The sequence below is a fragment of the Peromyscus maniculatus genome, chromosome 10, assembly GCF_049852395.1.
Source record: "Peromyscus maniculatus bairdii isolate BWxNUB_F1_BW_parent chromosome 10, HU_Pman_BW_mat_3.1, whole genome shotgun sequence".
Taxonomy (NCBI): domain Eukaryota; kingdom Metazoa; phylum Chordata; class Mammalia; order Rodentia; family Cricetidae; genus Peromyscus; species Peromyscus maniculatus.
The window spans coordinates 59,269,177-59,294,884 of record NC_134861.1 but is presented as its reverse complement, the minus strand read 5'-3'; the positions used below and the strand labels follow the sequence as shown (position 1 = coordinate 59,294,884).

The 25,708-nt window shown below is 47.2% G+C and overlaps 1 protein-coding gene across 2 annotated transcripts in view; it reads right to left on the bottom strand.

The window, feature by feature from the left end:
• The window catches only part of Pgcka1 (PDCD10 and GCKIII kinases associated 1), an 81,129-nt gene that overhangs the window by 3,476 nt on the left and 51,945 nt on the right, over positions 1 to 25,708 (bottom strand). The window contains exons 2-3 of one of the 2 annotated variants that reach the window (XM_042286011.2): positions 19,109 to 19,159; positions 17,615 to 17,826 (exon numbers count right to left, since the gene is read on the bottom strand). The gene's annotated coding sequence lies outside the window, so the exon portion shown is untranslated. The remainder of the gene's footprint in view (positions 1 to 17,614; positions 17,827 to 19,108; positions 19,160 to 25,708) is intronic. The other variant, XM_042286010.2, reaches the window with a different exon arrangement.

Genomic DNA, 25,708 nt, shown 5'->3' with positions numbered 1-25,708 from the left:
AAGTTTACTTTTCCTTTTGAGACACTCAAAATGAAGAGTTGTAAGTTCTGGTCCAAGGATAGCGCGTGAATCATTAAGACAGAACCCCCTCGTGTCTCTGACGTCATGGATTCAGAATTCCCAAACATTCTTTACACTTGACTCACACAAACTCCTTTTCAGACATCCAAGCTTTATATTCCAACCCCATCTGCAGATGAGAAAAGCATGATGGGATAATGTCAGGGAGCAAAGGGACCCATGATATTTAGTGACCTGTGGCCTTTCCCTAGTGAAGATTCCAGGGACCCATGAATCTTCCTGGACACAGCACCGCTCAGCAGCGGGAGGTATAAACATTCCTAGAGGATTCCTTGTCACCTCCTTAGGTATTAAGAAGGCAATGGTTTGGATCCTGAATGTCCATCAAAGGCCCATGTGTTGAAGGTTCGGTCACCATTCTGTGGTACTACTGGGAGGTGGTAGGCCTTTTAGAAGGTGGAATTTAGTGGACAAAAGTTAGATCATTAGGGGGGTGTGCCTAGAGCATATCTGGACCCAGTACTCTCTTTTTTATTTTTCTTATTTCTCAGTTGCCTTGAGGTGACCAAGTATCTTCTGTCACATGATTCTACCATGATGTACCATACTGATACAACCTCAAATAACAGGGCCAGGTGACTATGGACTGAAACTTCCAGAACTCTGAACCAAAATGAACCATCCCTTCTGGGAGTCAAAATAAACCATCCTTTCTTATCTGTTGACTGGCTCAGGGATTTGTCAGAGAAATGGAAAGCTCGCTAGCACAGACAGTGAGAATTAAAGATGGCTGACCATGTGTTTCCTGATTCAGCCCTTTGGGGTGGTGCAGCCTGAGCAGGATGCCAGTGTTAGCTTAGCCTGAGCCAGTGTGCTCCTGATGTGCCATCTCCACAGCCAGGACAATCCCAGTCATCAGTCATGAGTTCCATTTGCTTGCTGGTCAACACCATGCCTGCAATACCATTCCCTGGGGCTTCCTAGTGAAGGTGGTGGAGTCCTCTTCCACCTGCTCACTGTGCCCTGCTCCTTCCCAGGTTGGATTTTCTCCATCGCTTCCCTTTGAACAAAATCTTCTTTTCATGCAAAGCTGGCCACCCTGGCCTGCTGGATTCCTCAGTGAATCCCAAGTGTTGAAACGGGAGGACCTCTTAGTGGTTTTCTGTTTCTTATGTGTACGACCTTTCAGAAGACAAATGGACACCAGGACCTTCAACCTAGTGCCTTTGTCTGCAAAGTTCATTTGGAGGAGAGATGATTTGCTTGTGGCTCCCTCCCTCCCTCCTTCCCTCCCTCCCTCCTTCCTTCTTTCAATTATAGACTCCCCAGGATGATATTCTATAATATACTAATATAACAATACTCCATCAGTAAGGAAAACGTCTGCAGCTGCTATGAACAACAGGTTGGTTGGTTGGTTAGTTACAGGGGTTTCAATTTACTATGGTAATAAAATCAGTACCTATGAAGTAAGTGGAAAAGTCATTTCCTAAAAGATATACACACTTGAATCCTTGGGATCTGTGAATGTTACCATGGCCAAAGCAACCAATCAAATAAATGTGGAGGTAATCAAGTTATGGACCTCAATATGGGGATGTTCCAAAGTTCAGTTATATTTGTGCTCCTAAGCCAAAGGCCAAAGGAGATTTGGTCCCAGACAGGCCAAAGGCCAAAGGAGATTTGGTCCCAGACAGAAGAGGGAGAGACGATGTGATTATAGAGGCAGAAATGAGAGGGGCCATACCCCTGAGGAACAGGGCCCTGGTAACACTCAGTGTCCTTAATGCAACCCACTGATGCCAGCTCTAAAAGCTCTGGCTGCTTGTCTGAAAACCCCAAGTTTGTAGCAGTTTTTCCAGCAGCACAGGAAGTGCTTATAGACCCAACTCCACTTCTCCCAAGCCCCGAATCCCTGAGCTCCTGAATGTGCAGGTCCACTTGGCCACACAGCCATCTCTCTTCGGCCTCCCTCTGGACTCTCTCTCGCTTGTCCTCCTTGCATGCACTCCTACTAGACCTGTCACAGATTCATCTGGATATGTCACAGATTCATTTCTGATCCATCTTCCCGATAGAGTCAGCTCTCCAAGCCTCATTTGTGTTTTTAAAAGGCACACATCTTGGACTCACAAGACATGCAATCTAGTTGCCATGTCGCAGGCGTTAGCCACACCAAGAAGTAGCTGTTTCTGGAATAGAGACCAATGGTGCACGTCTGTCAATCATGACATCAAGTGCAAAACATACATAGACCCAAGTACAACAGCCCTGCAGGGAAAGAAGGAATGGGATGCTGAAGTAGCAGCCGGTACACACACACACACACACACACACACACACACACACACACACACACGCGCACGCACGCACGCACGCACGCACGCTCGTGCACATGCACACGCACACACACGACTCTTAGGATTATGCTCCTAGCTCTAGTTCCCCACTGCCTCACTTTCTGCTCTAACTCATAGATGAGCTGGATAAATGGGTTAGATTAGAAAGTACCATGCCCATTTCCCCCCTCCTCCACCCTTTCCCTCCCCATTTCAGGACTGGTGCTGAAATCCTGACTGCTGTACTTTTGCTTACTTTGGAGTCTTGTTTAAAAAAAAAAAAAAAAAAAAAAACAATCCAGATAGGAAGGTAACTAGTGAAGACAAAGTTGAAGAAAAGGAAAGGGGGGGGGGCGCTCAGCAGTGTTTGTGAAACCACAAAGTACAGAATGCAGAGAGCCCTGTAAATGATTATTATGATGAGTAGGTCAGCTTTTGGAGTTCTAGTTTAGCAGCCAGAAGAGAGGGAGAAAGAAGCACCCGGGGGTGTGGGGGGAGGTGGGGGGGGGAGAACGGGGGGGGGGGGGAGGTTGGGGGTGTTGGTCCATCCCAGCTTCCTAGTAGCTGCTTGGATCCTGGGGATCTATTACCTAGTGAAGCTTGAAAGCCTTTTCTCACCTTCTGCTGGGCTCAGGCCACAGATTAAGTTGCTTAGAAATGCAAGAATGGCTGGGATTTAACACTCCTCCTCCCAAATCACCGATATCCCAAGGAGGGGGGGGGGCAGACAGACAGAGGTGGGCAGGCTAGAGACTGAAGCCAAGTCCTTCAACTGCGTGTATGTTTCCTGTATGTCTTCAGGCTTCCCATCTCTGCTCTCCCAAACCCTGCAATTACAGGATGTTGGAGTAGCTTTTCCCTCTTTAGGGTCAGCTTCCTGCCTTTTCTCCCCAAACCTCCTCCCTTAGGGTCCACCTCTTGGCTTTCCTTCACGTCTAGTCTCATACCTGAGAGCCATGCTTTTGAGTCAGGTATCAGGCTTAGCTGTGGGACACGCTTCCTGGTTCAGGTCCTGCCCTCTCTTTCCACTTGGTGATTTCCTTTCCTGGTGACATTCCTTCTCTCAACTGGCCTCTAATGTTCAAGGTTCTATGACCCACAGGTGAACAGGGTGGGGACGAATGTACTCACCCTCCCCACCCCCATATCTGCAATTATTCTTCCTTATACACACTAGATCAAGTTCAGTCCATTCCCCGTGCCTATGTCAATAGCCCATCCACCTCTTGCCTGGAAAAAGGAAGTCTCTGAGCAAAAGGGAAACGTCCCTCCTCCGGCATCATGCATGGAATTAGAAAAATGCCAGCCCTTGAAGGAAGACTGGGTTCCGAAGGAGCGAGCTACCCACCTTCTTCCTGCTTGTCTTTTGGAAGCAGTTGCCTGACTTACAGTGGGAGCCCTGGAGAGCTAAGGGGAATCCACCTTTGCTTTGTCTTTGGAGTGATATAAACAGCTACAGGGAAGCAGAGGGCACATCTCGGGCAGCCAGGGTTTGGTTTACACAGGGGAAAAGCAAATACCATTAGGGTGGCTGAGTCGACCTACTGCTGGCGCCGCCTGCTCCCGGACTCGCACATGACTGCTGTGACTCTGTCCCATGTTTCGTGTTGAAATTAAACAGCCCTGTGTTTGAGGATGGTCAGGGCTGCATTAGTGAGCGGTGAAATCTCCAGGCAGGAAAATCCTGTTCTACGATGGGGGTGGGGGTGGGGGTGGGGAGAGCAGGACAGGGGGAGCCTTGGAGTTTTCGAAAAGAGAAAACTGACCGTATTCATCGGGGCGCCAAGGGGTAAGAGCTGGTGTGGAGAGTGATTGCTTGGATCCAGCTTACGGGGGCTCTACTGGCCAAGTCTGGAGTCGTCCGACCATGAAAACGAATAGGACTCTCAAGAATTCTAGCCCACTGAAGAAAAGGTGAGCAACAAGACCACGGTGAGATGAGTTCAAAAGAGAGTGGGCCAGGTCTGTCACGCAAGTAGGACGCCGGCTAACAAACATACACGGGGTAAGGGAACTAGGAAGATCGCCATTTGTTACTCCTCGTAGTAATAACGGATCCAAGTAAGACTCCCTGATGAAGGCCCAGGGAACGAGAGGGGCTAGAAGAATGAAAGGGCCAGATGATGGGGGGCAGGGCTGTGAAACGCTATCTTCTGGACATGCCATAGCCGCAGAGCTCACAAACTAACCTACACAAGACAGAGGCACCAAGCAGTCAGAGATGGGGCTCTTGTCCTCAGGCTGACCCTCCCCTCAAGAGGGAAGCCCCGGACATCTACCTCAAATATTGTATACAAATGCACGGAACACTTCCGCCCTCACTAGTCAAATGTAGGAAGGACGGGTGAGTGACAGGTGGGAAAAACGGGGCTGGCTATCTTGTGTGTTGTTGTTTTGTTTTGAAACAGTCTTGCTGTGTAGTCCAGTCTGGTCTGGAACTCACTAGGGTCCTTCCTCAGCCTCCTGAGTGCTGGGGTTCCATGTGTGTACTATCCTTGGGATATCAGACTGGATAAGCCATTCCAACCGAGGGTCTTTTCATTTCCAGGTTCAGTTCTCACAGGTCCCTATCCACAGGTCCCTATCACAAGTCATAAACTGAGAGGGATGGGACACAGTCACTGTCCTCCTCTGTGGTACACTCCCAAGCATCAAGGACATGCTGCTTCAGGGGTCCTGTGAAATGAGACTTTAAAGATGCTCCCCAAAAATGGTTTGAGGTTTTAGGGGGCTACTGGGGTATTTATGAGAAAGCTGTAGTAAACTGAAACACTTAATATTTCAACTCTGTTTTGAAAACTTGCTAATATTTAGAAAACAGAATCTGTTTTCTAAATCTGATTTCCCAGAACCTGGCCAGAGGGCAAAGTGACCAGGTATTTAGGGAGCCACTCCTGGGTCCTGAGCTTCTGTCTCGGGAGGAATGGACGAAACATCAGCAGGTGTGACTGTTCACGGAGGACACAAGGGAAGCCGGCCCAACGTGAGAGTACGCCGACTCCATACGTGAAGAGGGGTTAGAAGATGAGCTGTGGGCTTCAGAATCTCACAGGGATGACTTTTTTTGTTTCTACTTCTGTGACGTTTGAGATGTGGAAAGAATATAGGGCAATTCCTATTATCCACACCCATAAATACTCCACTTTACACCTTCGCTAGATGGCATGCTTTAGATATGAGTAAGTACTGCTGAGAAATGGGTCGGATGGGACATTTGTATAGAGAGACTTATGCTGTGGGATGTCTTTCTGTATGCTGTGAATGAAGTTCTTCTGGTTGGCCAATGAATAAGCTTTTTTTGGCTTATGGCAAGGCAGCTTAGAGGCAGGCAGAAAATCCAAGCAGAGATAGAGAGAAAATGGTGGAATAGAGAGAGATGGGAATCCCGTCGCCCAAGGAGCAACAAGATGTTGGCAGACTGGTAACACCACAGTCATGTGGCAACATATAGCTTAATAAGAATGGGTTAATCTAAAAATGAAAGAGCTAGCTAGCAAGAAGCTGAAGCCAGATGCCATAGAGTTTGTAATTAATATAGCCTCTGAGTGATTAATTTATAAGCAGCTGTGGGACCGCAGGTGGGAGAGATTCATCCGGAATGCTGGGCAAAACGAGACAGGAGAAATTTCCATCTACAGACATACTTATAGGTTTTCTCCCCCAAAGAGGTTCCCTGGTCAAACAGGCTTGGGGAGAGCAGAGATAAAGATGAATACATTCAGAGTTACAACAAAGGGTAGTGTGCTGTGGAATAATGCTTTTGTACACTGGTTTAATAAAATGCTGATTGGCCAGTAGCCAGGCAGGAAGTATAGGCAGGACAAGCAGAGAGGAGAATTCTAGGAAGAAGAAGGCTGAGCCAGCCTGTCATCCAGGGAGCAGCATGTAATGGCACACAGGTAAAGTCACAGAACATGTGGCAACATATAGATTAACAAAAATGGGCTGAGTTTAAGTGTAAGAGCTAGTCAGTAGTTAGCCTGAGCTAATGGCCAAGTAGTTTTAATTAATATAAGCTTCTGTGTGTTTACTTGGGTCTGAGCGGCTGATGACTGGGCGGGACACAGGAAAAACTTCAGCAACAAGAGTGTTACTTAGTTAACCCAGTATTTCCCTAAAATATTAGCTCACACAACTTACTTTCATAGTAAACTTGTTAGAACCCATGCTGTGGGATGCTTTGGGAAAAACTATGATGGAGAGGATGGCCCTTATCGTCAGGAGTCTTACACATCGATGCTATACCGTGGGGCTAACACACTTACCCAGGTGTAGTTCATGCCTGGATGTCAGAAGTCTGCACCCTAGGCACAACTCCATCTCCAGCGTCACAGACAGGGGAGGGCTGCTTCCCGAGTCCTTAATGTCTTTGTCTGTCATCAGAAACCTATTGCATCTCTTCCAGATCTCACCATCCAGATGTGGCAGTGGGAGAGGAGAACCGTCACACACCACCATCTGCCTGTGATTTGCTTTGGCTTACGCACTTGTTAATGCTGGAGTGGAGTCCTGGTGGCATCTGTACTACCCTGCACTGAGGAACTTGCTCAGTGGTTGCAAAGGAGCCCATAACCTCATGGAGAGACCAGCGAGACCCACTGGGTCCCAAGTCATGATCCCGACCCAGTGGAGGAAGGTTTGGTCACAGGGTCCTCTCCTCCTGCCCCACTTCTCCATCTCACTCCCTAACCTTATGGTATTTTGACTTAGGTCTCTTCAACTAGGGCCCCAGGACTCCGAGATAAGGACATAGGTGCAAAAAGCAGAGTGGTTGGAAGGAATGAGGGTCTCAGATTAAGGGAACCCGCTGAGGCGGGGGGGGGGGGGGGCATCTGATGAACCCTCTTCTTCATGTGGTGGGCTTTGGAGAAGGTGATGAGTACCAGGGAGCTTATAGCAAGTCCAGACATCTGGGCCTTCTGAAACACCTTGTGTTAACTAGAGGTTCTATTGCTGTGAAGAGATACCATGACCATGACAACTCTTATAAAGGAAAACACTTAACTGGGGCTGGCTTACAGTTTCAGAGGTTTAGTCCATTGTCATCATGGTGGGAAGCATGGCGGCACGCAGGCAGACATGGTGCTGGAGATGGACCTGAGAGTTCTACATCCTGGTTGGCAGGCAGCAGGAAGAGAGAGAGCCACTGGGCCTGAATGTCACACTAGACCTGGCTTAAGCTTCTGAGACCTCAAAGCTCACCCACTACCGACCTACTTTCTCCACCAAAGCCACACCTACTCTAACAAGGCCACACCTCCTGATAGTGCCACTCCCTAGGAGCCTATGGGGGCCATTTTTATTCAAACCACCACACATCTGGACTAGGAAACTGGGGAGCCAATGTCATCACCCCCTCAGGAGACATAGCTCAATTTTCACGGGCACTTCTCAGTGGAAGACTGCCTCGGGCCTGTTGGAACTGCATCACTCAGAAGGCTGCCTCCACAGCTGGCCTCGGCAGGGATGTCCACGTGAGGAGGTGTCTATACCACTACTGTGACGCTTCCACTTTCAGAACTCAAGAGGAACAGGCCAGGTCCTGACCCCCGACTTTACTGCTGGGGGTCCACAGGACCTTGGCTCTTCATGTTGCACGTGGGGACACATTCCCTTCAAATACCCTGATAATACCACTGTTTGTCTTGCTGTGCTCTTTACCATAGGACAGTTATTTTGACAGATCTTAAGAACATTTAGTTTGGTCTGGTCTTCTGTTTAAAATCTGATGCCATCCTCCTTTCTGATTTAGTAATTAGCTCACTGTCTTTAAGGCAAATGCTTGACTGGGGCCCGGGGGGGGGGGGGGGGGGAAGGTTCATGGTTAAGAGCCCTGGCTGTTCTCACAGTAGCCTAGACTCCGTTCTAAGTGGCCACGTTGGGAGCCTAACAACTGCCTACTGTGACTCCAGCTTCACACAATCTGATGCCTCTGCGTTCTGTGGGCACATGGCATATACTTACACAGACACATATACATACAATAAAATGATAGATGTTTAATGAACCATTGGCAGGTAAGCATTGTACAGCATCTTCATTTCTTTCAAAGTATACACCAAGCCTCTGGTACCTCCCAGTCACTGTGCTAAGGTCTGGAGAATACAACAGTACTGTGAGTTGCTCCCTGGGAAAGCTTACAGTCTCTCATGCTCTCAGGCTCTCCTTCCCCCCTACCCTGTGTGTGTTGGGGGAGGGGGTGAGGTATGTATGCAGGGTGGAAGTGGGTAAAAAGCATGGACTGGTATCAGGTTTCTACAAGCACTGAGAAGACTCATTCCATCACCCTGGCAGTGGAATGCACACACAAGTGAACAGCTGCAGGTCAGAGATGAGCTCCAGTTCCTTTGCTCCACGGAGGAGTTCTTCCCGCAACATTCTTTACCTCTGAGAGTCACTTGTCTAATCAGCAAACCAGGAAGAGCAATGGTTCTTGCTTCTCAGGGTTGATAATGGGACGAAAGCATGGACAGCAGTGGTCCTCAACCTTCCTAATGCTGCGACCCTTTAATACAGTTCCTCATGTCGTGGTGACCCCCAACCATACAATGATTTCCATTGCTACTTCATAACTGTAATTTCGCTACTGTTACGAATCATATTGTAAACATCTGTGTTTTCCAATGGTCTTAGGAGACCCCTGTGAAACAGTCATTTGACAATCCCCGTCAAAGGATCATGACTGATAAGTTGAGAACCACTGATACAGAGCATTTCCTACCATGACCGAGGACCAAGTTCTCTGATACAGAGCATTTCCTACCATGACCGAGGACCACCAGCACTTATGAATAAACATGCAAGGGATGGAGAGGTGGTTCCAGGTGGCTAAGAGAGCTTGCTGTTCTTCCAGAGGACTTGAGGTTGGTTCCTACGATCTACATCAGGTAGCTCACTACTTGTAACTCTAGCTTGGGGGAATCTGATGTCCTCTTCTGGCCTCTGCGGGTATAAACACTCATATACACATGCCCAAGACAAATACATATATGTAATTAAAAATAAAATGTAATAAACACCACAGTTAACGTGTGTGTGATTACTATGCATCCAATGCTGGCTCAAGGACTTTCTGATTTTAATTCTTTTTCACTTTACAACAAGCCTTTCAAGTGGGAATAAACGCTATAAAGGTTGGTGAGATAGTGACACCATTACTAATGAAGTGGCTATTGTTTTCCACATGACCACTTCCTATTATCTATCTTGGTAGGGTCTGGCCTTCCTACACCTTTCTCCTCAGCTTGTGTTCAGTAGCTTTTTGCAAAATGGAATTTGCTTTTCTCTCGACTTGAACGTTCCAGCTGTCATTTCACCTTCTTACCACCAGATGGCAGGCTTGAGTAGTTACTAATTGTTCAATTTCAAGGAAGGCACTCACTTGGGATAGGCAAGGCCTCAGAAACACGAGTCAGGTTACAAGTAGTGCAGGTTCTTGCCATGGTAAGGTTGGCCAGCAGAGAACATGGGAAATATTCCAGGCACCTCTGTCATGTTAGTTCTAGCGGCCATGGTACAGTGGCTCTTGCAGCTCTGTCCAGGTAAGGCTTTATTCCTTAGTCTATCCAGACCACAATGGGCGTGGGAAAGGCTCTTAAAATCCTACAGAGGCCCCCTTTCACACAAAACTGCCCAAGAAACCCTGAAGTGGAAGAGTCTAGGTTTTTTTCTCTGCCATCTATTTCTGTGGCAGAGGCTGAGTGAAGAAGGAGCTTGTGAGGTATGCAGGGTTCTAGGCCCTCTGGGTTCTGTACATCTCCCTCAGGCCTGTTCATAAGCAGTGCTTCTGTGAGGCTGTGGATGAGCTGGCCTGGAGTCACCCGCCTTCTGGTTGACGGTCCATGGCTATGGACTGGGAGGTAAAGATGTACCCTAAAGTTAACAGGTCCCGACTGGAAGGGTTTGGAGGAGAAGCTTCTTCAGTAGAACACAGAGCATTATGGGAAAAAGACACAATGCGCATGAGGGAATAAAATGGAACAATCCTGTGGGGATTGTTTCAGGAAGCCGCGGAGAAGCGGAGGTTTCTGGTAGACATAGCAGTAGAGGGCCCTGGGTTGCACTGATCCACCTGAGTCTGAGCGGGGGCCCAAGAACCTGCATTTCTTACCAGCTCCCAGATGCTGCTGTCAGAGGTTGCTGACAACTGCTTCAGAGATGCTGAGGCAGGTGAGTTGCCTGTGTGGTTTTGTCCCTGGCTGGGTCAGGGCAGCTTTATTTCAAAGCGGGATGCCTGTATCTTAACACTGTATCCTGGTGAGTCCCTAGAAATCAATGAGGCTACTGCATGGTGCTGGATCCTTTTAGGGACCAACGACATGGCTCAAACTAAGTTAGTCAACATGCTCACTTGGTCAGAAACTACTACATCATCACCATCCTCAATCCCAACACAAAGTCAGCCATCTTACAATTACCTTAAGGCTTTAAAGTTTTCGTTCATTTTCTAAAAAAATGCTTCATAACACTTTATTTTAACCCTCCTTTGCTTCCTTTATGTTGGCATAATCTTACTAATGTAGCCCAGGCTGGCCTTGAACTTGCAATCCTCCTGCCTCTGTCTTCCAAGTCGTGAGGTTAAAGATAGGCTTTACCATGCCTGGCTATACTTTGTAACCTTTTATCATTTTCTTTGCGAGGGGGCTTGGAGAGGGCAGGGTCCCATGTATTCCAGACTGGCCTCCAACTCATTACACAGCGGAGGATGACCTTGAACTTCCTATCCTTCCGCCTTCATTTCCCGAGTGCGGGCATTACAGGCATGTACCGCCACGCCTGGTTTTCCCGTGGTGCTAAGGGATCACGCTCAGAGCTCTGTGTATCTTAGAAAGCACCCTACCAACTGAGACCCATGCTAGTGCATTTTCTCATTTATGGGTGGCCTCTTCTCCCCCGGCTGTGGCATGTAACCGGAAAGAACTGAGAAAATCAAGTTCCATAAACTGTGGAATTCATCTGAAGAGCACCCCGTGGAGGGTTGGCTTCTTCTCAAGACTCCTTTTCTTCCTTTGCCCAGCTATTCTTCAGGGAACTCTGTTCCTGCAGCTCCCCTGTCCTTAGAGCCCACCCGTGGCAGTGCTGGACTGGACAAAGAGGGGAGACGTCAGGAATCCCTCCCGCCCCCTGTGGTCTTCCACTACCCCTAACAGCACCTCTCTAGATCCCACAACCCCAGCACTGTGGCACTGGGGTTCAAGTTCACCATGAGTTGGACAGGACAACTATTCAAATTGCAGCAGGTGGAAAGATCTACCGGTGTGGACGGTCTGGGTCACCTCGTGGTCTCATTCGCTTCCCAGTTTTCCCCCGTGCCTGCCTAACAAAATGACCACATGCCACGTAGGAGTTCCTGGGTTGGCAAGGAGGTGTGACCATCCCCTTCGGGCCCTTACCTATTACAGACAGTCTCATTGTCAAAGGGAGACTGGCTACATGACTAAAACCTAGTCATGTGATAATCACTGGTCTTGGTCCTGAAAGAACCAGTGTCTGTAACGTGCATGGCGCATGTGCCGAGTGCCTCGTGTGGGGCGGGTCACAGGGGGCGGAGCCAAGGGTGGTGATGGAGGACTTTAGTCTTGGACTTATCTCTAGTGACTTTTCTTTCCCACCTGAGCCCGCTTGCCCTGTAATGTCACTTCAGGACAGGTTCCCTCAATTCCTCCCAACCTCCTTTGACTCCTTTTAGTAGTAGACGCCCTAAATTTCCCCCTAGAGAAAGCATAAGGGACATAGGACCTTCACACCATGCTTAGTGATCTTAGGGAATCCCCAATATCACCAACAGGTGTGAGTGACATTAGTGAACAAGTTTAGATGGCCCTTATCTCTGCTGGGGTGTGGAAGGCACTCTGGTACTGGGACAGGGGTTGGGCCCGTTATCAGTGAGGCTGGTTTTCACTAGGCACAGGACGGCCTCTGTGAGGCTCCAAGTCAGTTGCTGAAGATAAATGCCTACAGCTCTTCGAGTGGATGATGCAAATTTCCCACTGGCCTTGATGGACAGCTGTCCCTTGGAATCCATGGGGGATGTTCCTCAAACCCCTGCCTCCTCCCATCCTTTCCACAAAATGGTGTAGTAGTTACATATAGTCCACACACATTCTCCTATATCCTTTATTCTTTGGTGGTGGCCTTGCTTCTAGCATTTCAGCCATCTCTAGATAATTTATAACACTGAGCACAGTGGGAATGCTGTGTACAGTTATTGCTCTGTGTTACTTAGGGAAGACTGGACAGGTTTCCACACGCTCACTACCATTTGAGGCAAGACTACACAGTAGGTGTAAACAGCCCTGTGACGACTTTTCCTAAATACTTCCCATCAGCAGCAGGTGGCAGAATCTATAGACACACACCCCACGGACACAAAGAGCCAACTGTGTCTGTGGAGGAAGTCGTACAGAGAGCTCTCATACAGAGCTCAGATGATCATCACAGACCCTCATACACCCCCATGGACTTTCATCAGTGATGAACCCTGTTGCTTAGAAGACCCAAGAGACAATGGCATCCAAACTAATTATGTTTAGAGAGAATCAGCTACTGTGGAGATAAAAGCGCAGCTTTAGGTGGACCCAGGCCATGACCCCCTAGATGACATTTCATCTTTGGGACTATATGGACTCATACACTTTGAAGAGCTTTCAGAGAATAGTTTTCTTGAGGTAATTTTTAAAATCTGAAAGAGAGATGACCCTGTTTCCCACTTATCCTGTATAGTTCAAATAGGATTTTTTTTAATAAATAAATTTTTATAAATAAAATTTTATTTATTTGTTTATTCAGAGACATGGTCCCACTATGTTAGCCAAGACTGGCCTTGAACTCAGGACATCCCTGTTTTAGGCTCCCGAGTGCTAGTTTACAGACAAGTACCACACGCCCGGCTTCTGATCTAAGTCACAAAACATGCTCTGCTTTGTTTGACCCATTCCCTCTTGCCCCTGCTCCCCACCCCCCATGTGTGTTCTGTCTGCATAGATGCCTGAATGCCAGAAGAGGGCACCAAATCCTATTATAGATGGTTGTGAGCCACCATGTGGTTGCTGGGAATTGAACTCAGGACCTCTGGAAGAGCAGCCAGTGCTCTTAACCGCTGAGCCATCTCTCCAGCACCTGTCCCTCGCCTTTATTTTTTATGATCAGTTTTGCTTTTAAGGCTGTTTCACCAGAAGGTCTTGTCAAGGTGCACATAAAATCATATAGGGGCTATGACAAATAGATTGGATCATTGTCTCTGGTTCCTGGCACAGAGCTCCAAAAGCCCCTGGGATTTCCCAAGTCCTAGTGGCTTCTTGACATAAGGAACCCTGCTAGCCACACTTGAGTTTATGCTGAGATGATTTAGGCTGGGTTCCCTGGATAGTCTTAGGATGCTACCATCACTGCAATACCAAGGAGAGGTTTTGGTTGGTTCAGTATCATCCACTGATATCTCTGTTTCTCTGTCTCTCTTCCCTCTCTTCTCTCTATCTCTATCTATTTATCTATCTATCTATCTATCTATCTATCTATCTATCTATCTATCATCTATCTATCTATCTATCTATCTATCTATCTATCTATCTATCTATCTATCTATCTATTTCTGTGTGTGTGCGTGCATGTGCACGCACATGCACGCATTAGAAGTGAGGGTAGATACTGGAAATTAGATAGAGATTAAACTCTGCAAATCCCACAGGCAGTATGGTTTGCCAAAATGTGTATAAATGCCCCTGTGTGGTGTATAAACACTCCTGGGTAGTGTGTATAATGCTCCTGTGTAGTGTATAAATGCCCCTGTGTAGTGTATAAATGTCCCTGTGTGGTGTGTAAATGCCCCTGTATAGTGTATAAATGCCTATGTGTAGTGTGTAAATGTCCCTGTGTGGTGTATAAATGCCCCTGTGTAGCGTATAAATACCCCTGTGTAGTGTGTAAATGACCCTGTGTAGTGTATAAATACCCCTGTGTAGAGTGTAAATGACCCTGTGTAGTGTATAAATACCCCTGGATAGTGTGTAAATGCCCCTGTGTAGTGTATAAATGTCCCTGTGTGGTGTATAAATGCCCCTGTATAGTGTATAAATGCCCATGTGTAGTGTATAAATGTCCCTGTGTGGTGTATAAATGCCCCTGTATAGTGCATAAATGCCCATGTGTAGTGTGTAAATGTCCCTGTGTGGTGTATAAATGCCCCTGTGTAGTGTATAAATACCCCTGGGTAGTGTGTAAATGCCCCTGTGTGGTGTATAAATGCCCCTGTATAGTGCATAAATGCCCATGTGTAGTGTGTAAATGTCCCTGTGTGGTGTATAAATGCCCCTGTGTAGTGTATAAATACCCCTGGGTAGTGTGTAAATGCCCCTGTGTAGTGTATAAATGCCCATGTGTAGTGTGTAAATGTCCCTGTGTGGTGTATAAATGCCCCTGTGTAGTGTATAAATACCCCTGTGTAGAGTGTAAATGCCCCTGTGTAGTGTATAAACACCCCTGGGTAGTGTGCAAATGCCCCTGTGTAGTGTATAAACGCTCCTGGGTAGTGTGTAAATGCCCCTGTGTAGTGTATAAACACCCCTGGGTAGTGTGCAAATGCCCCTGTGTAGTGTATAAACGCTCCTGGGTAGTGTGCAAATGCCCCTGTGTAGTGTATAAACACCCCTGGGTAGTGTGCAAATGCCCCTGTGTAGTGTATAAACACCCCTGGGTAGTGTGCAAATGCCCCTGTGTAGTGTATAAACACCCCTGGGTAGTGTGCAAATGCCCCTGTGTAGTGTATAAACACCCCTGGGTAGTGTGCAAATGCCCCTGTGTAGTGTATAAACACCCCTGGGTAGTGTGTAAATGCCCCTGGGTAGTGTATAAATGTACCTGTGTAGAGTGTAAATGACCCTGTGTAGTGTATAAATACCCGTGGGTAGTGTGTAAATACCCCTGTGTAGTGTGTAAATGCCCCTGTGTAGTGTATAAATACCCCTGGATAGTGTGTAAATGCCCCTGTGTAGTGTATAAACACCCCTGGGTAGTGTGTAAATGCCCCTGTGTAGTGTGTAAATACCCCTGGGTAGTGTGTAAATGCCCCTGTGTAGTGTATAAACGCTCCTGGGTGCTGGGAGGGTGGTGTTCCTCAACTCCATGGGGCAGAAGTTTCTGCTCTGTGGTCCTCTTAGACCTTGCCTTTGTCCCGCATCATCGGGCTGCTCATCCAATTCTTTAAAATATCCTTTGAACAAACCAGTAAATGCAACTCAACAATTTCTCTCAGTTCTGTGAGCCATTCAAACAGACCTACTGAGTCCAAGGAAGGTACCTGATTTATGACTGCTGGGCCACATGTTCGGGGTCCAGGTTCGAAACCAGCATGCGAAGTGGGGGCAGTCTCGTGGCCGTGGCCCTTAACTTGTGGCATCTGGTGCTGCCTCCGGGCAGCTAAAGCAGGAAGTTGGTCGGATTGTGTTACACCCAGCTGGTGTGCAGAGGTGGAGAACTGCTCCATGTGCAAAACTTAGACAACTACTTCCGAAGTGAGGTGCGATGGGAGAGATCGCAGAGAAGGGAAAGTCGTGTGCTGTTTTCTAATGGGGTTTAGAAGAGGGGTGGGGGGCCCTGGTAGTGACGCACAGAAGCCGGTCTGCTGCTATGGTTGAGTCAGTGGGTTCTGGAATGGGTTGTTAGAAGCTGGGGGGCCTTGAGTTCACCACAAACCTTCGCTCCATCTCAGTTTCGCCATCATCAAGGTGGGGGAAAGAGGAACATCCAGCCTTAGAGGGTTGTTCTGAAGATGACTCCATACAAACACATGATAGGGCTGGTGTGGTGCTTTGAATAGGAATGACCCTGTGGACTCATCTATTTAAATGCGTGGCCATTAGGGAGTGGTGTTACTTGAAAGGGGTTGGGAGGTGTGGCCTTGTTGGAGGAAGTGTGTTATTAGGAGTGGGCTTCGGGGTTTCAGAAGCTCAAGCCAGGCCTAGTGACTTGCTCTTCCTGCTGTCTGAGGATCCAGATGTGCCTCAGGATATTTAATACCATGCAATAATGAAGATGATGGTCAAAACACCAAGTTTACATGGCACTTCTTATATACCAATTGACATTTTATAGCTAGACTTGATCCTTACTTCTTTTTTTTGTTTTTGTTTTTTTTTTTTTCAATACAGGGTTTCTCTGTGTAGCTTTGCGCCTTTCCTGTAACTCACTCTGTAGACCAGGCTGGCCTTAAACTCACAGAGATCCGCCTGGCTCTGCCTCCCAAGTGCTGGGATTAAAGGCGTGCACCACCACCACCGCCCGGCCTGATCCTTACTTCTTGTCCTTATTTTCAAATGTTGCTCACATGACAAAATTTATTAGTAACCCAAACACTAGTCCTTATACGATGCTGTGTGGCAGACACACACGGGCATGTGCCAAGAGGCGAAAATGAGAATCATCTGGCCTCCGTGTTTCTTGTGAAGCTCACACAGGGTAGTTTTCTGTCTCCTTGGCTGAATTATTATTCTGGATAAGTGCATTCTCCACAGTCCATTTTGTGTCCTCTTTTTGTTTTGTTTCACTGTTTAAAGGCCCCTGAGCCCAGCCCTGAGGTGCTGTCCCGTGGGTGCTTAGTTAAAGAAAGCTGTGGTGTGCCTCACAGAAGAAACAGATGAAATAGCTAAGTTTCATCCTGGAGTGAGCGTCAGGGCTGCTAGCCTCCAATGAGCTTACATGGTGAATGAGCCACATTTTCAAATAAGGTGCCTTGAAAGAGAAACATAGAACAAGGTCGGGTGGACAGAGGAGCCACTGAAAATGTGAGGGAAGGGGGCAGCGACCTGGGAGCAGTGGTTTGGAATCCACCAAGCCCCTGTTTACAGCCCCTTACAGGGAAGGCACGGGCCTGAAGTGAGCTGACGGCCCTGACTGTAATGACTCCTTTAAGCTAAGAGCCTCGGAGAGAAAAGGGCATGCGCAGACACTTACACCCTCCAATGCACCACTGCCTATTTCTTTTCCTGCCATACGGCTTCCTTCAGCTCTTTCCTGACCCAGCCATAGGCTATTTTCTTTGCTTTTTCATCTCACCTCCCAGTTTAGACACGTATCATCACGTCTGCCTCTGACGTTTCCCGGTGCGCTTTTTAGCATAAACTTAAATAGATTGACTTTATTGGTTATTCAATGAGAGTCCTGGGGGCTGGAGAGTTTAACATGGATAGAAACAAACAGAACCAGTCACACAACACCTTCGAGCAGGAGAAATCTGGTGCGCCAAGAGACGGTGGCCTGACCTTATTATTGAGAACCCACGGTTGATGGAACGGTCCAGGACGTAGCCATGAAAGGAGACTGAAATGGAGATGAAACGAGGTCCCTGGACACATGTGGGCCCACAGCAGTGAAGGATACAGAGTGGCTAGATGGCCAGGTCCTCACACTATCCAACTCAGTGGCAGGCAGGGTAGACAGGTAGACAGCACGAATCTGGAAGGATGAAGCAGCCCTGCAGAGATGGGACCGCATGATGGTCTAGAGCATTCCAGAAGGAACAAGGATAATGGATGCACCATGGCTGGGATACACGGAGCAGGGCAGCAACAGGCTGGGTGCCCGGCAGTTGAAATGTAGGAGATGGCCCCGCAAGTTAGTTGGTACAGGGAGGAGAGTCAGAAGTAAACGGGAGGAAAATGTGATGGGCTGCTTGGGCCATCTTTGTGACAAATACCCAGGCGATTATTTAAAAGGAGGAAGGATTTACTGTGGCTTAGTTTTCTAGTCTCTTCTGGGCGTGAGGTGAGGCAGAACATCATGGCTGTGGAAACATGTGCCCAAAAGCAGCCCAGGACACAGAAAGAGTCAGGAACGTGCCATGCTGCAAGATAGAGTCCCCAAGGACATGCCCCTAGGGACCTACTTCCTCCTGCTAGGAGTTTCTTCCTAAAATATCCAGCACCTCCCCCAAACACTTCCACGCAGCTGGGTGGGTACCAAGGCTTTAATACACAAGCCTGAGGGCTGCATTTCATATTCAAACCGTAGCAGAAGGTGTAGCCCAGGACCTGGTCCCTCTCTTGACTGATACACCAGAGTCGCCTGAGGTCTGGCCACTGTGGGTAGCTTCTGATTCAGGGGTCTGGGGTGAGGCCTAAATAAGACGCATTCCTGACAGATTCCTAGGGGCCTGAGGCTGCAGTCTGGGATGATTGACATTTAGAGCCAGTGTGCTGGGGAATGTGAACGTCACTAGAGATGCTCCAACCTCCTCGGGCAAGCGGAAATCTTTCACTGTGAAGATTTGGTTTGCTGTCTTATCACACACATTTCAAATTCTCTTCCCAACAGTAAAAGTAAAGAAAAAATAATAATTACAAGGAGCTGCAGAGGGGAGCTGGCAAGATGGCTTAGTAGGTAAGTGCACCGTTTGCTAAGACTGAGGACCTGAGTTCAAGGCCCAGGTCAAGCCTCATGTGGTGGAGGAAGAGAACCGATTCCTAGAAGTTGTCTTTTGATTGCTACACAGGCACATGTGCACACACACATATAAAATAACGTAGAAATTTAAAAAAATGTTAAAACAACAAGAATAACATAAAAAACTTTAAATCATACCATTGAACTGAAAGCTGAGTGAGACAGAAAGAAACAGACTTGGGGACTTGCTCTGTCCGCTGACTTCAGTGTTACAGGAAACAAAAGAAAATCTCTAGGCCGAGTGATATAACATTAATGGAGAGTATAAAAAACAGACCACCCCACAGAGCATAAAATGGAAAATGCCAGCTTACCTGCTGGGGAGCTTGTCCATTAGGGCTTCTCTGGGTGTTTAACTTCTCTTCCTGAAACAAAACAAAGCAGAACACTGAGGGATACTTGTTGCCGCATTTTCACAGCGGGGCTGCGTGGAGAACATGACAGAAGATGGCATTTCCCGAGGGGCGCAGGGCAGTGATGTTGCTGTGGGGTTTCTGGCCTGAAACAGCCCAGGCAGGCAAGAGGTCTGAGGTTTGTTAGGCCTGACTTGGCAGCCCGGCTCCGGGCACTTAGCAATCAATCAACAATTAACTAACATCTCAGTGTTCCCATTCATAAAATGAGATTGTAATGAGATTTAAACGGCATAACATGTAAACTGTTCATCACACGCTGGGCATGTTGGACTACATCTGAAGATCTGGATGCTTGCATTCCCTTCAGAATTCAGATTGATGTTGAAACAATCCCCAGCATCAAAAGGTGGGGCTTTGGGAGGTGAGTGGATCATGAGGGCAGGGTCCTACAAAGAGGCCCTGGGAGCGCCTCTGGCCCTTCATCAAGCAAGATCCCAATGAAAAGGCCACTATCTAGGACATAGGAACTTAGCAGAGACCAGTTTGCTAGGGCCTTAGACTTCCCAGTCTCCAGAACTGTGAGAAAGATATTTCTGTTGTTTATAAACCACCCAGTCTAGGGTGTTTTGTTATGGTAGCCTAAACATATTAACATTGTTGTGGGTAGTGCCCATAAACACTGCTTATCAATATGCCTCCACTCTGATAGACACAGTTTCAATTAAAAAAGGAAGAAGAGAGACAGGGAGAGGAATTAAATGAATTTGATCTTTGGGGGTATATCAAGCAATGTTTCAACTAGTAAAAGTATAACCTTTGAATAAAATACATAATTTAGAAAATATCTTTGCTTATAATGAAAATGATGTATAGAATTGAGAAGGCAAAGAAATGTTCAGATTTTCACTTCTCTGTTTAGTAAAATACTTCACTATATACAGACACGTTTAAGACATGCTTTTATTCTACTTTCAAGTAACTAATAAAATAATGAGCTCCAACCTCCCATCTAACACCAGACGGTTACATACATCCAGTGATTCAATTTCATATTGTTAGCCATGTCTTCTCAGTCAGTAATCTATGTTTATTATGCAATAGTTTCCTAAAACTTGAAAACATTCATTGGCTATCCCTCATTCTATTGTTCTTAATTTTTCCTGCACCCCTCATTATTAATCACGAGCATTTTGAGGACATATTCCTTGGTTAGCACAGCAGGAGTAGGGTGAAGTGTATGCATTCAGGGAGCGGTCCACCTATACCGGCAAGAGCACACGTAACATCACTCCGATGGTCTGTGGTGTATAAAATAAACAACACCGGACATATCCCGGAGAGGCTCAGCACTGAGACCGCACCACCGAGCAGAGCAGCTCTGAGATGCTGCCGGTTCCGAGTCAGGCAGACGGGAAACTAGTGATGGCCAGTTATGACAGGAAGGCCTTCAGGCAGACCGAGGTTGACAAAGAGGAAGCAAGGGGTGCTGTTTACTTAGCCAACAAAGAATTCTGAACTCCTGCTTTGTGTCAAGGTACCAGGAAGCTGCGGCAAATACTCTGCGGCTTGCTCTCTAAGGCGACAGCCTCCTGTGAGGAGGAAGGAGTATTCTAGATTCTTGATGTTTAAAGAGCAAATCAGTGAGGAGCCTGGGCAGGCCAAGGGTTTACTTGGAGGTCTGCAGCACTCCGTGAAGAAAGGTCGTAAAGAGGGAAGACACCTCTGCATGGATGGACTGGAAAGTTTGGGGCCAAAGAAACAGAAGGAGCAGTGGGGACGTTTGAGAGGAGGACCCAGCAGGGGTTCAGTGCCGAGGACCCCAGCCTTATTTCCTGGTGTGCTGTCTCAGAGGAAGTGATGCTCTTGCTTTGAAAAAGATATCGAACTATCTGTTGGAGGCTACTCTTCCGTGCTCACAGGTGTACAGTGAGACGTGACTGAGTCACACAGTTGCTAAGGACTAAAAACATGAAAGGTCAATAGGTCACTCTCCTGGACCCACCACTGGGCATGTCACATGGTGGGTAGACAGATACTGCAACCAGAGACAGAACGGCGTAGGAAAGAGCTGGAAGTGATTAACGGACAGGTGTGCTTCCGTCTGAGCGAAGGATAGACAGACCCCTCGAGAGAGCAGCATTGGCACTAACAAGGGCTGGAGCGATGGCCCAGCAGTTAGAGTCTTGCTGCTCCTCCAGACGGCCGGAGCTGGGTTCCCAGCACCCACACTGGGCATCTCACATGGCCTGTAACTCCAGCTCTAGGTGATCTGTCTGATGCCCTCTTCTGGCTTCCATGGGCACCTCCACACACACAGCGTATACATCACACCACTCACAAGAATGAAACATTTAAAAAATGGATTGAAGCCAGGATCCAAATACATGGGTAGACCAGTCTTGGAGTGCACAGTTCTTCTCATCAAGCTCCTCCGGGCAGGGAGCCTTGGGTGGCTTGGCGCTGCCCATCAAATCATTACCACCCTCAGCTCTGACTCCAGGGCCTCCATTACACAACACCCACGGCTTTCCCCAGTAACCTCTGAAACTCTAATTCCATTTCCAGTCAGCCTGGTGTGTTCAGTGTTTCAAAGGCTTCCAAGCCTTTCACACATATCATTTCCTTAGGGGCCTCCTTGCCCATCAATACCCTGAAAAATTCCCTTTACACTTCCAAGACATAAGGCTTACAGTCAAAACGTAAATAAATCAGCGTGAGACCCGGTGATGTAATACAGACTATCGGCAAAGTGCTGTCAACCTTCCCAAATGTTCCAGAGCTACAGTCCAATAATGATAACTGCTGCCCACACATGGCTATTTTACTTTAAATTACTGAGAATGAAATAGTTAGATGCTTGGTTCCCCGGCGGCACCACCCAGCCACTTTGCATGTTCTTAAAATATGTGTGTGAGTAGATGCTAACACACCAGGCTTCGGGGACGAAGCACATTGAATATTCTACTGGCTAGAGCTCTTTAGTGATTTTTTTTTTTCTCCCAGCACATTCGAGGACATTACCCCTAGAGGCATCACGTCCCTTATCTGTTGGTAAACCGTTTTGTATTGCTGGTATTCCCCCAGCCACTGCCCACGGAATAGAATCTGTACCGTTTGCCATTTGGTTCTCAGGTGGAGCCACACCTGATCTCCCAAGAGGTATTTCTTACTTCTCCCGACACCGCTGGACTCCCCACGGATGTGTGGCAAAGGTGGCTCAAAGTTCGCACATCTTTGAAAAGGCATTTTCATTTGGAAAGACGGGGCTAGCCCCACAGCCAGAAAGTTCTGAATTGGAATCTTAGCTTCACCACGAACGAGCTGTATTGCCTGGAGCAGATCTCCCAGCCTCTCTGGGCCTTTGCGCCCTCAGTTGAGGTCTGCAGATCATGGGCAACTCAGGATTGGCAGGCCATAAGGTGCAGATATGGCAGCCACCATTTCCGCTGCAGTTCCTTGCTGAGGCAATGAAGAGGTTGGTTTCCAGGAGGCCCTCTTCTGGGACAGGGGTAGCACTCCTTACCTCTCCTGCTCATCACTACCCAATTTTCTGTTTTTTTCATGAAGTGTTTGCCATTACCAGAGAGCTCAAGTACTTGTAACAGGAAGGGGGGTTTTCGCTTAAAGAAGGGCGAAGGAAGAAGAGCTACTGTTTCCTAGAGGCCCGGGACATGGCAGACTCACGCGTAGGAAGCGTAGCATCCTTCCATAGACCCTCCCCACGAGGCCTGGGGAGAGCGGAAGGATGCGAGGATGGTGCGTGGAGAAGATTTGTGGGTGGCGAAAAGGAAGCCGGGTAGCATTCAAATTTAGAAGATGGGCTCAGGTTAGGTCAGGAGGGGCCTTGAATGCCAGGGCACGAGGCTGGCAGTCTATAACTGGTAGCACTATGCTGGCTTCCTCGGTGGGCATGACAGAGGGGAACTGAGCCAGCCGGGACTTAATTGTAGATTGTTTTTTTGCCTCAGTTGGATCACAAAGTGGACAGGGTTTTTTTTTTTTTTTTTCCCCAATAATCTTCTGTTCGCTTCGCGAGAGGGAAACCGATTTCTTTCCAAAAGGCATTAAATTCTGAACATGATAAGCCTGAGTTGGCACTGGGCGCTTTTCCTTGTAATTGGCAAACACATTCAGGTCGGGGCCTCTGTTTTCCTTTGATGGCTTCCCACCCCCAACCCTAAGCAAGGTCATTATCTGAGCAGAAAGAAAAGATCTCACGCAGGGAGGGCTCCTTTCTCCCAACAGGCTTTGCAAGCTTTGCAACATCTTCCCTGGATACGGTTCAGCTGGGGGCCTTCTCCGTATTCCAAGAGGAATTCCTGGTCCTCACAGAGGGGCCTTTGTCGGCCGGGGTTATGAGAAGCTAACCGCTTGCCTCGCACAAGGAAGTATCTTTTCATGGTGTGAAGTCATGATCAAAGAGGACCCGTGAGCGAGAGCAGGAGGACAAAGTGGTGATTTACATCTAGAATTGCTACAGTGCCAAGAAGGGCCCTGGTCCTAGAGCAGAGCCCCATCGGCTCGACACAGAGCCTGCCTTTCACTCATCTCCTGATGGATTGCATTTTTAAAGATGTATTTATTTATTTTTTTTTGTTTTTCAAGACAGAGTTTCTCTGCGTAGCTTTGCACCTTTCCTGGAGCTCACTTGGTAGCCCAGGCTGGCCTCGAACTCACAGAGATCCGCCTGGCTCTGCCTCCCGAGTGCTGGGATTAAAGGCGTGCGCCACCACCGCCTGGCCAAGATGTATTTATTTTTAACCAGGGTGTCTGAGTGTTTGCCTGCGTTCTCTATTTGTGTGCCACATGGCACACCATTCCTGGAGGAGCTAGAAGAGGAGTCAGGGCCCCTGGAAGTGGAGTTCCGGATGGTTCTGAGCTGCCATGTGGGCGAGACCCAAACCCTAGGCCTCTGCAAGAGCAGCAAGTACTCTTAACTGCTGAGCCATCTCTGATGGATATTAAAAGTTTAGTCCTCAGTATCTGTACAATTGGATTTTCTGTCTTTTTTTTTTCTTGTGTCCATGTGTGTGGTGTGAGTGCATGTGTGTTTATGTGTGTACGTGTGTGAATATACATTCATGTGTGCATGGGTGTGGAGGCTAGAGGTTTATGTCAGTGTCTTCTACTGTCTTCCACTTCTCTTGGAAGCAGGTCTCTGGTTGCTGAGCTTCCTGATTGGCTAGGCTGGCCAGCCCCAGAGCGACTGGTTTTTTTTTTTTTTTTTTTCCTGCCTCCTCATTCCTGTGGCTTCTTCCAGTAACAAATACATATACATATATGCATATATTTTTAAGCAATAAATCCTCTGTTTTGTTCCCAAACATCTCAAATATTGTCAAAAGTTTTAAAGAACTTATTTGAGTTACATGGCAACATCCTGCTTCAAAAAGCAAAAATAATATATGTATATATTTATAGATAGAACCAATATACATATAAAATAGACATATATACACATACATATACACATATGCATAATACACAATGTTTGGGAAAAAGCAAAAAAAAAAAAAAAAAGGCTTAGCCTTAGTCATAGCAAGCTAATCTTGTGATATGTGCCCGATTTTCTCCCCATGATGTAATTTTTATGTAGCTATGACCAAAATCCTGGAGAGAACAAGTGCAGAGAAGAAGGCTTCACTTTGGCTGGCAATTTCAGGGGCTTCAGTCTCTGGTGGCGTGGTCAGAGCAGCATGTTGGCAGATGGATGGTAGAGGCTGATCTTCTCATAGTGGACAGAGTGAGGAAACAACCAAGAGTTACGTCCAAACACCCTCCCCCTGTGACCTACTTCTTCCAACTAGACCCTACCTCCTAAAATTTCCAGAATCTCTCAAAACAGGGCCACCAACCAGGGACCAAGCATTTAGCACGCGAACCTGTGAGGGAAAATTTCCTATTCAAATCATAACATATGGTATATTTTTATGTCCAATTGCAGGTCAATTTTTTATAATAGATAAGTGACTTCATGTCCTACCCCCCCACTCAACATGGCACATTTATCTATCTCTCTGACAACATATGATGGCTATAATGAATATTATAAGCAACTACAAACTGTTCCAAGGGTGATTCCCAGCCAGTTCATTAACCATTCTTCTCTAGAGCCTGACATTTTCGAAACTTTTCATTTTTGGTAAAGTTCTTGCACCTTTCAAGTTCAAAGTCTATAGGGCTATCAATACTATGTGCATTTGATGTGTGGCAGTTCTCTATCCCTGCCTAACCACCCCCCCCCAAAAAAAAAAAAACCTCACGGAAGTCGAAGAACAATTTAGGAAGAAGATTCCTGGGAATGGGAGAGGGACAAGAAAGGGTAAGGTTATATGTATGCAAATATGATCAAAGTATATTATGTATAAGTATGAAATGTCATAATAAAAGCCACTTATCTAATTAATATATGCTGACAAAACCTAAAAAAAATTTCCATTTTTGTACGGATCAAGTATTTCATCTCAGATGCCATGTCAGGGGAGCACATAAACAAACAAAAATCTCACATGGCATGCACCTCTCCAATAGCAAAATCCCAAGAGAGCAAAACTTCAC